General features: G+C 53.0%; 1 pseudogene; it reads left to right on the plus strand.

Moving 5' to 3' along the window:
* Nucleotides 1–1,234: 1,234 nt before the first annotated feature.
* LOC119924194 lies at nt 1,235–5,963 on the plus strand (annotated as a pseudogene).
* Nucleotides 5,964–11,058: the final 5,095 nt, after the last annotated feature.

Raw genomic sequence — 11,058 nt, forward strand, 5'->3', positions numbered from 1 at the left:
AATTTGAGATCTGGATTTCCTCCAGCAGGTGCTCTGTGACGAAGGCATAAGGTTAGAGCAAGCATACTGGGAATGTGATCCAGGGTTACAGGGAAGAGGATTACCGGAGGGAATAGGGGAGGGAGGTAGTTAAAATGTAGAGGAATGTTTTGAGGCCATCAATTTGTGTGGTCAAGAGAACTGGTAGGACCTAAAGGACTCTCCAGATTAAAACAAGAGATAAGCCTCAGACGGGAGACTTGTGAGAAGGAACTAATTACGATTAAAGAGGTTTGAGTAGTAACATTCATTTCCCTTGTCCTAGCCACTGCACCCCTTAGTCAAAGTCCGCTTCAGGAAGATAATCCATGTGAACGGGTGGTCATATGGGGGGGAGCTAATGGAGCGGGGCTTTTCTATGGACTACCTGGTTGGGCTGCCCACCCATATCCTGAAACTGCTCACTTCGGAAGGTAGGCGCCAACGGCACCAACCACCACGGAGCAGGGAAACTAGAAGGAGGATCCGGCGAACCCGGCCAATGGACACGAGGCCGGGGCCCTCTCACAGCCCGAATGCTCTCTGCATATGACCATGCTGAGTGGATGGTTATCAGGAAGTCTTCATCCTGTTAGACACAGGGGACCCAGATATCTATGATTAGGAGGGATGCTCGGCCAGGGGGGCCAACCAACAGTTATGGGAAAGGTTGCCATAACTGGGGTCACAGGAAAACGGGAGAAACCTCTCTGTCACCCAAGCCAAATTAGTCCTGGCTAATGGAAGGAGTTAAGCGGGCGGCCCTGGCACTGGGGCCCTATGAACATCCTGGGAATGGATGTGATCCGGGGGAGAAACGCTGGGATAGTAATTGAGAACGATGGTCTATTGGCATGCCAACTGAGGGGGACAACCTCCAACGCGCCCCCTGCTGGGGATGCAGTTTGCACTTCTGTATATGGCACCGTGACTTCCCCACCTCCCACCCCGTGCACATTCTCCAGTATCACATCACCCCCGAGGTTAGCGCCCCATTATAGCACTACTCAAGGACCTCGAGGTAAAGGAAACTGTCAGCCGCATCAGTTTCAGCCTACAACTCCCCAGTGTGGGCTGTTAAGAAGCCAATGGTGAGTGGGCTTTTGATGTTGGACTACCACCACCTGTACAGGGGTCACGGGACCCCTTCGCGCAGACCGTCTGCAGTATCAAAAGATATTGTCCGAGACAGGGGGGATTTGTGTGGATGGCCACCATGGATGTGAAAGATATATTTTTCATCGTCCCCATTCACTCAGAGGACCAAGAGAGGTTCGCCGTTTGCCTTTACCTGGATAGAGCTCAATATATTTCTACATGGCTTCCGCAGGGATACAAACGCAGCCCTACTTCCGGCACATCGTATGCTTGCCCAAGAGCTGCAGGTGCAGCTCCTCCACCTGCTGAGGGGATTGTGATATTGCAGTTACATAATTGATATCCTGATGGGGGGACCTCAGAGGAAAGAGTCAGGAGAGATGAGGGACAAGATCCTCCATCACCTAGAATCCTTAGGGACTACAGATCCCAGAGAAAAACAGCAGGGACCAGCCCACGAAACCACCTTCCTAGGTGTCCCCGGTTGGCAGGCCGACACTCGTTATCCCGGGAGACCTTGACCACCCTGGACGTATTTCACTCTCCCTACTTCAAAGAAGGGGCCTCCGACACATGCTAGGGACACTGGGATTTTGGAGGTCACATGTCCCAGGGTTTAGTGCCATTTCCCGGCCCCTTCATAATCTCTTGAAAAAGCGCAGCCAGGGGAATGGGCGGAGATACACCAAGAAGTCCTCTCCATCTTTGATCGAGCAGATCCTGCATACTGATCACTTGGGCCCATACACCCCTCCCACCCTTTCTAACTACGTGTGGGTGTTGGCAGCTCGGGATACCAGTGGGAAGTGTGGCAGAAGGACCCGGGGGTACCTGGGGAACGCCCTATCCGATTCGGATCACGTAGCTGGCAAGGTGCACAGGCCCGATACACTCTTTATGATAATAATCTCTTGGCCTTTTATGTTGCCCTGCTGGATACTCCGGGCACCTGCCCAGTGACCCTAAGAGTCCCTCTCCCAGTTATTAAGCCTATATTGAGTGGAAACCCTCCCCCACCGAGGGCCGCCCAAAGTGCTACCGTAAAGCAATTCATTCATTCATTTGATCGTATTTATTGAGCGATTACTGTATGCAGAACACTGTACTAAGCGCCTGGGAAGTACAAGTCGGCAACGTATAGAGATAGTCCCTATCCAACAACGGGCTCACAGTCCAGAAGGGGGAGACAATCAACAGAACAAAATATGTAGACAGGTGTCAAAATCTTCAGAACAAATAGAATTATAGCTATATGCACATAATTAACAAAATAAATAGGAGTAAATATATACAAATAAAATAAGTAATAAATCTGTACAAATATATACAAGTGTTTGCGGAGGGGAAGGAGGTAGGGCTGGGGGGTGGGAATGAGGAAAGAAAAAAGCAGGTTCAGTCTGGTAAGGCCTCCTGAAGGAGGCGAGCTCTCAGTAGGGCTGTGAAGGGAGGAACAGAGTTAGCTTGGCGGATGTATGGAGGGAAGGCATTCCAGGCCAGGGGAAGGACGTGGGGCCGGGGATCAATGGCGGGACAGGCGAGAAAGGAGGCACAGTTGGGAGGTTTAGCTGCAGGGAAGCGGGGGGGTGCGGGCTGGGCTGTAGAAGGAAGAGAAGGGAGATGAGGTAGGAGGGGGGGAGGTGATGGAGGAGCTTTGAAGCCAAGAGTGAGGAGTATTTGCTTGATTTCGTAGGTTGACAGGGCAACGACTGGAGACTTGTGAGGAGGGGAGTGACATTCCAGAGCCTTTCTGTTGAAAGATAATCCGGATAGCAGGAGTGAAGTATAGACTGAAGCAGGGAGACCACAGGAGGAGGATTGGAGATCAGAAAGGAGACTGATGCAGTAATCCAGTCGGGATAGGATGAGAGCTTGAACCAGCAAGGTAGCGGTTTGGATGGGAGAGGAAAGGACGGATCTTGGCGATGTTATGGAGTTAGAGACCGGCAGATTTTGGGGCCGGATTGGCCGTGTGGGGTGCGTGAAAGAGCGGAGTCGAGGATTGCGGGGCTTGTGAGACGTACAGGATGGTAGTGTCGTCCCACAGTGACGGGAAAGTCAGGGAGCGGACAGATTTTGGGAGGGAAGATAAACAATGGATTCTCTATATCCACCATCGCGTGGAGGACGCTGGGATCACGAACCCGGGGCGCTTGACCGCGTTGGTGGAGGCCATGGACCCCGCTGTGGGGGATTAGGATTGGGACCCAGCCTCTCCTAGAGTTGAGGCGCCTCCAATGTCTTCCCTGGGTACAATAATAGAGGAATGGGAGGAAGGCTAGTGTATTGTCCGTCAAACGGGAGGGGCTATGAGATTGGGGACTTCTGGACGAGCGGGGAAAGGCAGGAGCCATTGAGCCGCGAAACGTTGTACCCTCTGGAAATTGATCCAAGTTTCTGCCCAGGGGGCAGAACTGGAAGCGGTCTTCTTGGCAGGAGCTCAGACCATATGCACAGACTCCTATGCAGTATGGGCCGGGGCCACTCAGTGGTTAGGGCACTGGAAGGCGGAGGGGTGGCAGGTCTGCAACCGCCCCATATGGGGACAGAATAGTTGGGAAAACCTGTATGCCATTGGGTCTGAAAAGTCCCTGGCCATAAGACACATATCTGTACACCAAAGGGATGGATCTCTTGGAGCCCACTGGAACAATGAGGCTGACTGATCTGTTTTGGCCCTGAAGTCGACTCCATGTCCGCCCAATGGGGCGAGGATTCCCTCTTCCGGCTAGCTCAGGGCTTTCACCAATGGGTGGGACGTACCGGGACAGATGATCTATTGCATCAGTGCTGTGCCCGCGGCTGGACCTTAATGCAACAGCAGACTTGGAAAGTTGTCTCCAATTGCGAAAACTGCCAGCTCCACCAGCACCGTTTCCAGGGGGGTCAGGCCTTCCGGAACCTGAGGGAAGGCAAGGTTTTATGAGGACAGTGGCATATTGACTTTGTCGGGACCCTCCCACCCTCCCCGCAGGGCTTAAGGTTTATGCTGACTGGAGTGGAAATGCTGAGGCGGCCTGGGCCTTGTGCATCCATGATCTAGGGCCCACTCCTGACAGGTTCTAGTAGGGCCTAGCCACTGGTTCTCCCACCTCCCTATGCCCCAGGAAAGCCAATCCGACAATGGATCCAATTTTAAGAACCGAACCCTGCAGACCTGGGCCCGGGACAAGGCAGTACAGTGGGCTTTTCACATGTCATATCGGCCGAAAGCCAATGGACCCCTGAAAGGGCAGCTTAGTTTACAAACACGACATACGCCAGACGGAGCCCCCCCCCCGCCTTCCGCTCCAGTGGTGGGTCCGTCACCTCTGGGAGGCGGTCTGCACGCTAAACAGTAGGCAGATACCCAACGGCAGCCCCAAGAGCTGTGCCTCCGATGGCATGGAAAGTACATATCCTGCCACCCTCCAATGAGAGGGACACTGGAGGTAGGTTGGGGAGCGTGTCATTATTCAGCATCCTCAGAAAGGCCGGCTGTAGGTTACCCTTACGAAGCCTCTAACTGGGCAAACCTGGGATGATGCCGATGTGGAATGCCCACTGACTCTGGTGAGGCTTGGTTATCCTCCAAGACCTAGACCCTTCTCTCTTGCAGACACCGCGCCTCGGAGAGGGGGAATGACGACATCGCTCTATGAAGCTGCTCGGCCTATTCATCATTTTGGTCCTGAAGCGTGGGGGAACCCGCGGCAACACCTTCTTGAAGCCCTTGGCAGGACCTGAACATTTCGAACTGTTGCGTTTATGGACATGACCCATTGAATGGAGAAGTGAGGTATCCCCTTATAGCCTATCTTTATGACAACTCTACCTGGTCCGATGCAATGGGTTCTCCTCATCCCTGCAGCCACCGCCCTGACTCTGAACCAGCAAATGCCACCACATACCTTAAGGTGAGTGGGTGGAGTGACCATGCTGTCTTCCCGTTCTGCTTCCACAATATTGGCATCAAATTCTGGGAGGCCAACAATTCCCACATATATGATGCCGCTAAACTACAGGATGGGCGTGGAGTTGCAGACGGCCACTGCGGCCGACCGGCCACCGAGAAGGGGGTGGACGTCTGCTCTTACGGCATGCTCACTGCGAATGGGACCTTTGGCAATTGTGGCACTGCCTGCCTATCTCGATGTGGCACCCGTGCCTATCGTTTGCTCCTTACTGAGTGGAGAGGATTGTGCTTCCTCAGTATTGTGCTCCTGGCTGTCTGCCACACTCTGAGTCGCCCAGAAGGCTGACTCCAAAACCATCAGGGGGCCCCAATCTCAGAGTCACAGCGTTTTTTCGGGATACTGTTTACTGCGTATAGGCTTTCACGGGCTGCCCGCTAAATACTTAACCTAGCTAAACTAGTTGAACAGATAACCAATGACACTGCTGCCAGCCTCATGGCCCTCAGGGACGAAAGAGAGCCATCTGAGCGACCGTCCTGCAGAACCAGATGGCCCTTGACTTCCTCCTCGCCAGCCAAGGGGGGCTCTGCAAGCTTACTGGAAAAGGAATGTTGCAACTTTATCCCGGACAACTCTAGACACGTGGACGCAATTGTTGCTGATATGTACCATGGGGTGACCAGTACCATGATGATGACACCATTGGAGGAGTTTGGGAGTGGTTCCAAGGACTCTAGGAACTGGGGGAGCTCGCTATTCTATGCGTTGCTGCTACTTTTGCTCCTGGCAGGAGGCTTAGTGGAAGGATGTTGGTTACTAAGTTGCTGTTGGTCGGCCCTATCCACACAGGTGCGACGAACACTACAGCCGCCCCAGGCTCCCGCTTCTGTGCGTTATCTTAAGATTGTTGTAGTCCACCAGTCATCCTCCCTACTTCCGGTCTACACATCTTGAGGGCTCCCCTCCCGCACCCCTGGACAGGGGATGGGCCCTGTCCTCTGCCCCAAACCATGGATAGACTTTCCCGGCTTCCATGACCAGCCGTGGAAGGACATTGGTCCTTATGGTCAGGGGAGGGACGACGCTGGAGGGCAAAGTGTCCCGCAAGGGATCCAGAGAAGGTGGGGTCAAGTGTGCACGTGTGGCGAGGGCCAAGGTGAGTGCCAAGCTATGCCCCAAGGCGACCCTGGGCACTGGCTATCCCAAGGTCAAAATGCTATCTGTGATGTAACTTCTCTGGCCGGAGGGGGCGGGGCGGTAAGATAGGTGTCACTGATGGCGGCGGTTGTTCCAGATGGCCACCAAGTCGCCAGGCGACTAAAGAATTAGTCGGACAGCATTTGACTGTCGAAAGTTTTAATAAAGTTTTATTGGTAAGGCCGAAGACCGAATAGGGGGTAACGCACCCGGCGGGCTCATTTCCCTAAGGGAGAAGTCCCCGAGTGCCCGATACAACGGGCTTATATACTGCTGTTGCTGATCACAGTGATTGGTAGATTTGAAAACCGTGGATATTGGATTGGTGCAGATTTGGTACAGAGCTGGGCGGAGTCTATCTCCTTATTTGGTTTGGTTCCTGTACTCAGCCAGTGGGCTGCAGGGTCTAAGGCCCTTACCAAATATGGCAACAGGACCGCGTACATTCAAGCAATATCTCCAACCTTTCCATGGTGCATGGGGGCCCCATCATTACGTCCGCGCCGACCAAATAAGGCGTGGGAGATGAAAGGGGCGGAGATTGAGCAAGCAGAGGATGGAAGCCGGGACGGCTCAAGCCACAGGTAAGAAATACCTGTCGCCTCTGACCTTCTGGACAGAAGACCGAGACAAGCAGCAACAGAAGGAGCAGCAGCAGGAGCAGCAGCAGCAGCAGGAGCAGCAGCAGCAGCAACAGGAGCAGCAGCGCACGTGTCTTTCTCTGCTCAGAAGGCAAGACGCCCGTTCTACAACTAGGTCCAACGCACTGAGGAAAGGTCCGCGGGTCGGGTGAGTGTCTCACCGAACGTTCGTGGGTGGGAGCCAGGTGCTCTACTACGGAAGGTTAACAATTGTGGATTCATCCCGTGTTGGGAGAGTATGTGGTAAGAGCTAGCTGCCTCACTACGTGTGGGAAACATAAATGAATTCTTCCCTTGTGGGAAAGCACGAGGATTCTTCCCGTGTAGGAAAGCACGTGGCAAGAGCTAGCAGCCTCACCCAGGTGCGAGTAACGTATAGGTGTGTTCCTCCCGTTAAGGAAGCTCTAACATTACTAATTAATCACATTCCTTCCCAAAGGGAAGTTAAATTCATTACTCCTAAACAATCAAATAATTCATTTCGCCTCGCGGATTAAATTTAATGTAATACTCAGACTTTCCGACCCCGGTCTCTCTCTCTTTTCTCTCGCTGCGCCAATTCCCGAATGAACCCGTCCCTGGGCGACGGGTAACAGGCTCAGAAAAGTTAAATAACTTGTCCAAGGTCACATAACAAAGAAGTGGAGGAGCCGGCATTGGACCTAGGTCCATCTGGCTCCCAGGTCCGTACTCTACTCTAACTCTGCTTTACTCTGCCGAGAGCTTGGAATCGTGCTGTGCACCCATCAAGTAGTCAATTCTATGGCTTGATTGACTGACTCTTTAAGAGTAGGTTCTGAATTACTGCTATTGATTAATTAATTTACTGTTTGGCTGATGAGTGCACTGACAGAACTTTCAGACCTGCAGAACGGCAGGTGGAGGAAAGTGAAAATCTTTCTCATGTCAAGAAATGACCACACAATTTTCCCACTCTCTTTGGTGGCTTTCTCGGGACTTGATTCGGCATGCAGAGACAGAAGAGAATTTTGTGTTTCAGTCTAGTTTCACCTCTTGGATATAGGGAAGCAGCCTCTACCTCACCCAACTAAAATCTCAGCGTGGTCGGGGGCGAGTGGTGGGGCGGGGTGGAGTGGGAGAAATTTCTCTCAGGCTCTTCCAGGGAAGAACTATCTGATGGTTTTCCCCAGAACTCATCCAGAACCCTGGGAAGCTCTGCTGGCTGTTGCTTTCGGGGCCGTAAACCGCCTGTCGGGATCAGGGGGGTGGACCATGGTTTGTCTGGATGAAGGAGTCCTACTCACTGAACAGGGAGGCGAGAGATTCTGAAGCCCAAAGGTCAGGCTAGTTTTATCCGCTCTGTTCACGATGGGCTCTGGGGAAACGGAGGCCTGAAGCCACAGCTGAGCTGCGGGAAGCCTTGCTCAGGAACACTAATGAATCTACGCTGTTATCATTGCTACTGTTTTATTGCCTCTGCATTTCAATTGTTAACCTCCCCCTCCGCCAGCATTTACCGTGCTGACCTCACCATGAACTATCAATTCCCTTGCTCCCAACTGCCATTCCCGTTCCTCACCTTCCCCTTCCCTTCTCGCACCCAGCTTTTTCCCTCCCTTCCCCCCCCCCAGCGCTCCCACTCACCCCCTACCCAGGATCCCTCTGTACCAGCGCCAACTCTCAACTCCTCTCTCCAAGCCCCCTCCCTCCCCTCCTTCCCACCCCATCCCATCCCAGTTCTCCTTTCCGATCGCTAGCCCTCTTCCCACTCTCCCCTCCTAGGCCCCCGCCAACTCATCCCAATACAAACCCTCCCCACCCCTCGCACCCTTCCCCCTCCCTCCCCTCCCTCCACAGCTGCTACCAAAAGTGTGGCCTCGGCAACCCCCGCTCCATTATAAGTAAGCTCCCTTTCATCCTGGACCTATTCATTTCCAGGTCTCTACTCCTCTGCGCCCTAACTGAAACATGGCTGTCTCCGATCGGCACGGTCTTTTCTGCTGCTCTCTCCAGTGGAGGCCTCTTCCTCTCCCACTCCACCCAGACTCAACGGAAAAGGAGGAGGTGTCGGTTTCCTTCTGGCAACCTAATGCCTCTTTCTCATTATCCCTCCTCCCCATTCCCTTTCCTTCCCTTCCTTTGAATCCCACGTTATTCGCCTCTACCACCCCCTCCCGATTATTATAGCCGTTAAATACAGCCACCCCCGGCCCCACCTCCAACTTCTTTAACGATTTCGACCCCTTCTTCACTTTCCTTCTCTCTTTTCCATGCCCACTCTGATCGTCATCATCATCACCATCAATCGTATTTATTGAGCGCTTACTATGTGCAGAGCACTGTACTAAGCGCTTGGGAAGTACAAATTGGCAACATATAGAGACAGTCCCTACCCAACAGTGGGCTCACAGTCTAAAAGGGGGAGACAGAGAACAAAACCAAATATACTAACAAAATAAAATAAATAGAATAGATATGTACAAATAAAATAAATAAATAAATAAATAGAGTAAAAAAATATGTACAAACATATATACATATATACAGGTGCTGTGGGGAAGGGAAGGAGGTAAGATGGGGGGGATGGAGAGGGGGACGAGGGGGAGAGGAAGGAAGGGGCTCAGTCTGGGAAGGCCTCCTGGAGGAGGTGAGCTCTCAGCAGGGCCTTGAAGGGAGGAAGAGAGCTAGCTTGGCGTATGGGCAGAGGGAGGACATTCCAGGCCCGGGGGATGACGTGGGCCGGGGGGTCGATGGCGGGACAGGCGAGAGCGAGGTACAGTGAGGAAGTGAGCGGTGGAGGAACGGAGGGTGCGGACTGGGCTGTAGAAGGAGAGAAGGGAGATGAGGTAGGAGGGGGCGAGGTGATAGAGAGCCTTGAAGCCCAGGGTGAGGAGTTTCTGCCTAATGCGCAGATTGATTGGTAGCCACTGGAGATTTTTGAGGAGGGGAGTAACATGCCCAGAGCGTTTCTGGACAAAGATAATCCGGGCAGCAGCATGAAGTATGGATTGAAGTGGGGAGAGACACGAGGATGGGAGATCAGAGAGAAGGCTGATGCAGTAGTCCAGACGGGATAGGATGAGAGCTTGAATAAGCAGGGTAGCGGTTGGGATGGAGAGAAAAGGGCGGATCTTGGCAATGTTGCAGAGCTGAGACCGGCAGATTTTGGTCATGGCTTGGATGTGAGGGGTGAATGAGAGAGCGGAGTCGAGGATGACACCAAGGTTGCGGGCTTGTGAGACGGGAAGGATGGTAGTGCCGTCAACAGAGATGGGAAAGTCAGGGAGAGGGCAAGGTTTGGGAGGGAAGACAAGGAGTTCAGTCTTCGACATGTTGAGCTTTAGGTGGCGGGCAGACATCCAAATGGAGATGTTCTGAAGGCAGGAGGAGATGCGAGCCTGGACAGAGGGGGAGAGAGCAGGGGCAGAGATGTAGATCTGGGTGTCATCAGCGTAGAGATGATAGTTGAAGCCGTGGGAGCGAATGAGGTCACCAAGGGAGTGCGTGTAGATCGAGAACAGAAGGGGACCAAGCACTGAATTTGGGGAACCCCCACAGTGAGAGAATGGGAGGGGGAGGAGGAGCCTGCAAAAGAGACTGAGAAAGAACGACCGGAGAGGTAAGAGGAGAACCAGGAGAGGACGGAGTCTGTGAAGCCAAGGTCAGATAGCGTGTTGAGAAGAAGGGGGTGGTCCACAGTGTCAAAGGCAGCTGAGAGGTCGAGGAGGATTAGGACAGAGTAGGAGCCGTTGGATTTGGCAAGCAGGAGGTCATTGGTGACATTTGAGAGGGCAGTTTCCTTGGAATGTAGGGGACGGAAGCCAGACTGGAGGGGGTCGAGGAGAGAGTTGTTATTGAGGAATTCTAGGCAGCGAGTGTAGACAACTCGTTCAAGGAGTTTGGAAAGGAATGGTAGGAGGGATATGGGACGATCCTCCAAGACTTCAACATCCACATGGATATCCCGGGTGACTCCTCTCCGCCCGCCTTCTATTTCTCCATGACGCTGCCAACAGTCTGCGTCACCCCATCTCGCCCATTCAGCAACTTGGCCATACCCTCGACCTCATCATTTCCCACCGTTGCACTATCTCCACCCTCACCAACTCTGAAATCCCTCTCTCTAATCATAACCTTCTCACCTGCATCCTCACTCACAATCCTCTCCCCTGTAAACCTATATTACTTCCTCACAGAGACCTCCGCTCTGTCAACCCCATCCATCTTTCTCAGAGCCTCACACCCCACCT

This window comes from Tachyglossus aculeatus, unplaced genomic scaffold, assembly GCF_015852505.1.
Source record: "Tachyglossus aculeatus isolate mTacAcu1 unplaced genomic scaffold, mTacAcu1.pri scaffold_87_arrow_ctg1, whole genome shotgun sequence".
In the NCBI taxonomy this organism is placed as follows: Eukaryota; Metazoa; Chordata; class Mammalia; order Monotremata; family Tachyglossidae; genus Tachyglossus; species Tachyglossus aculeatus.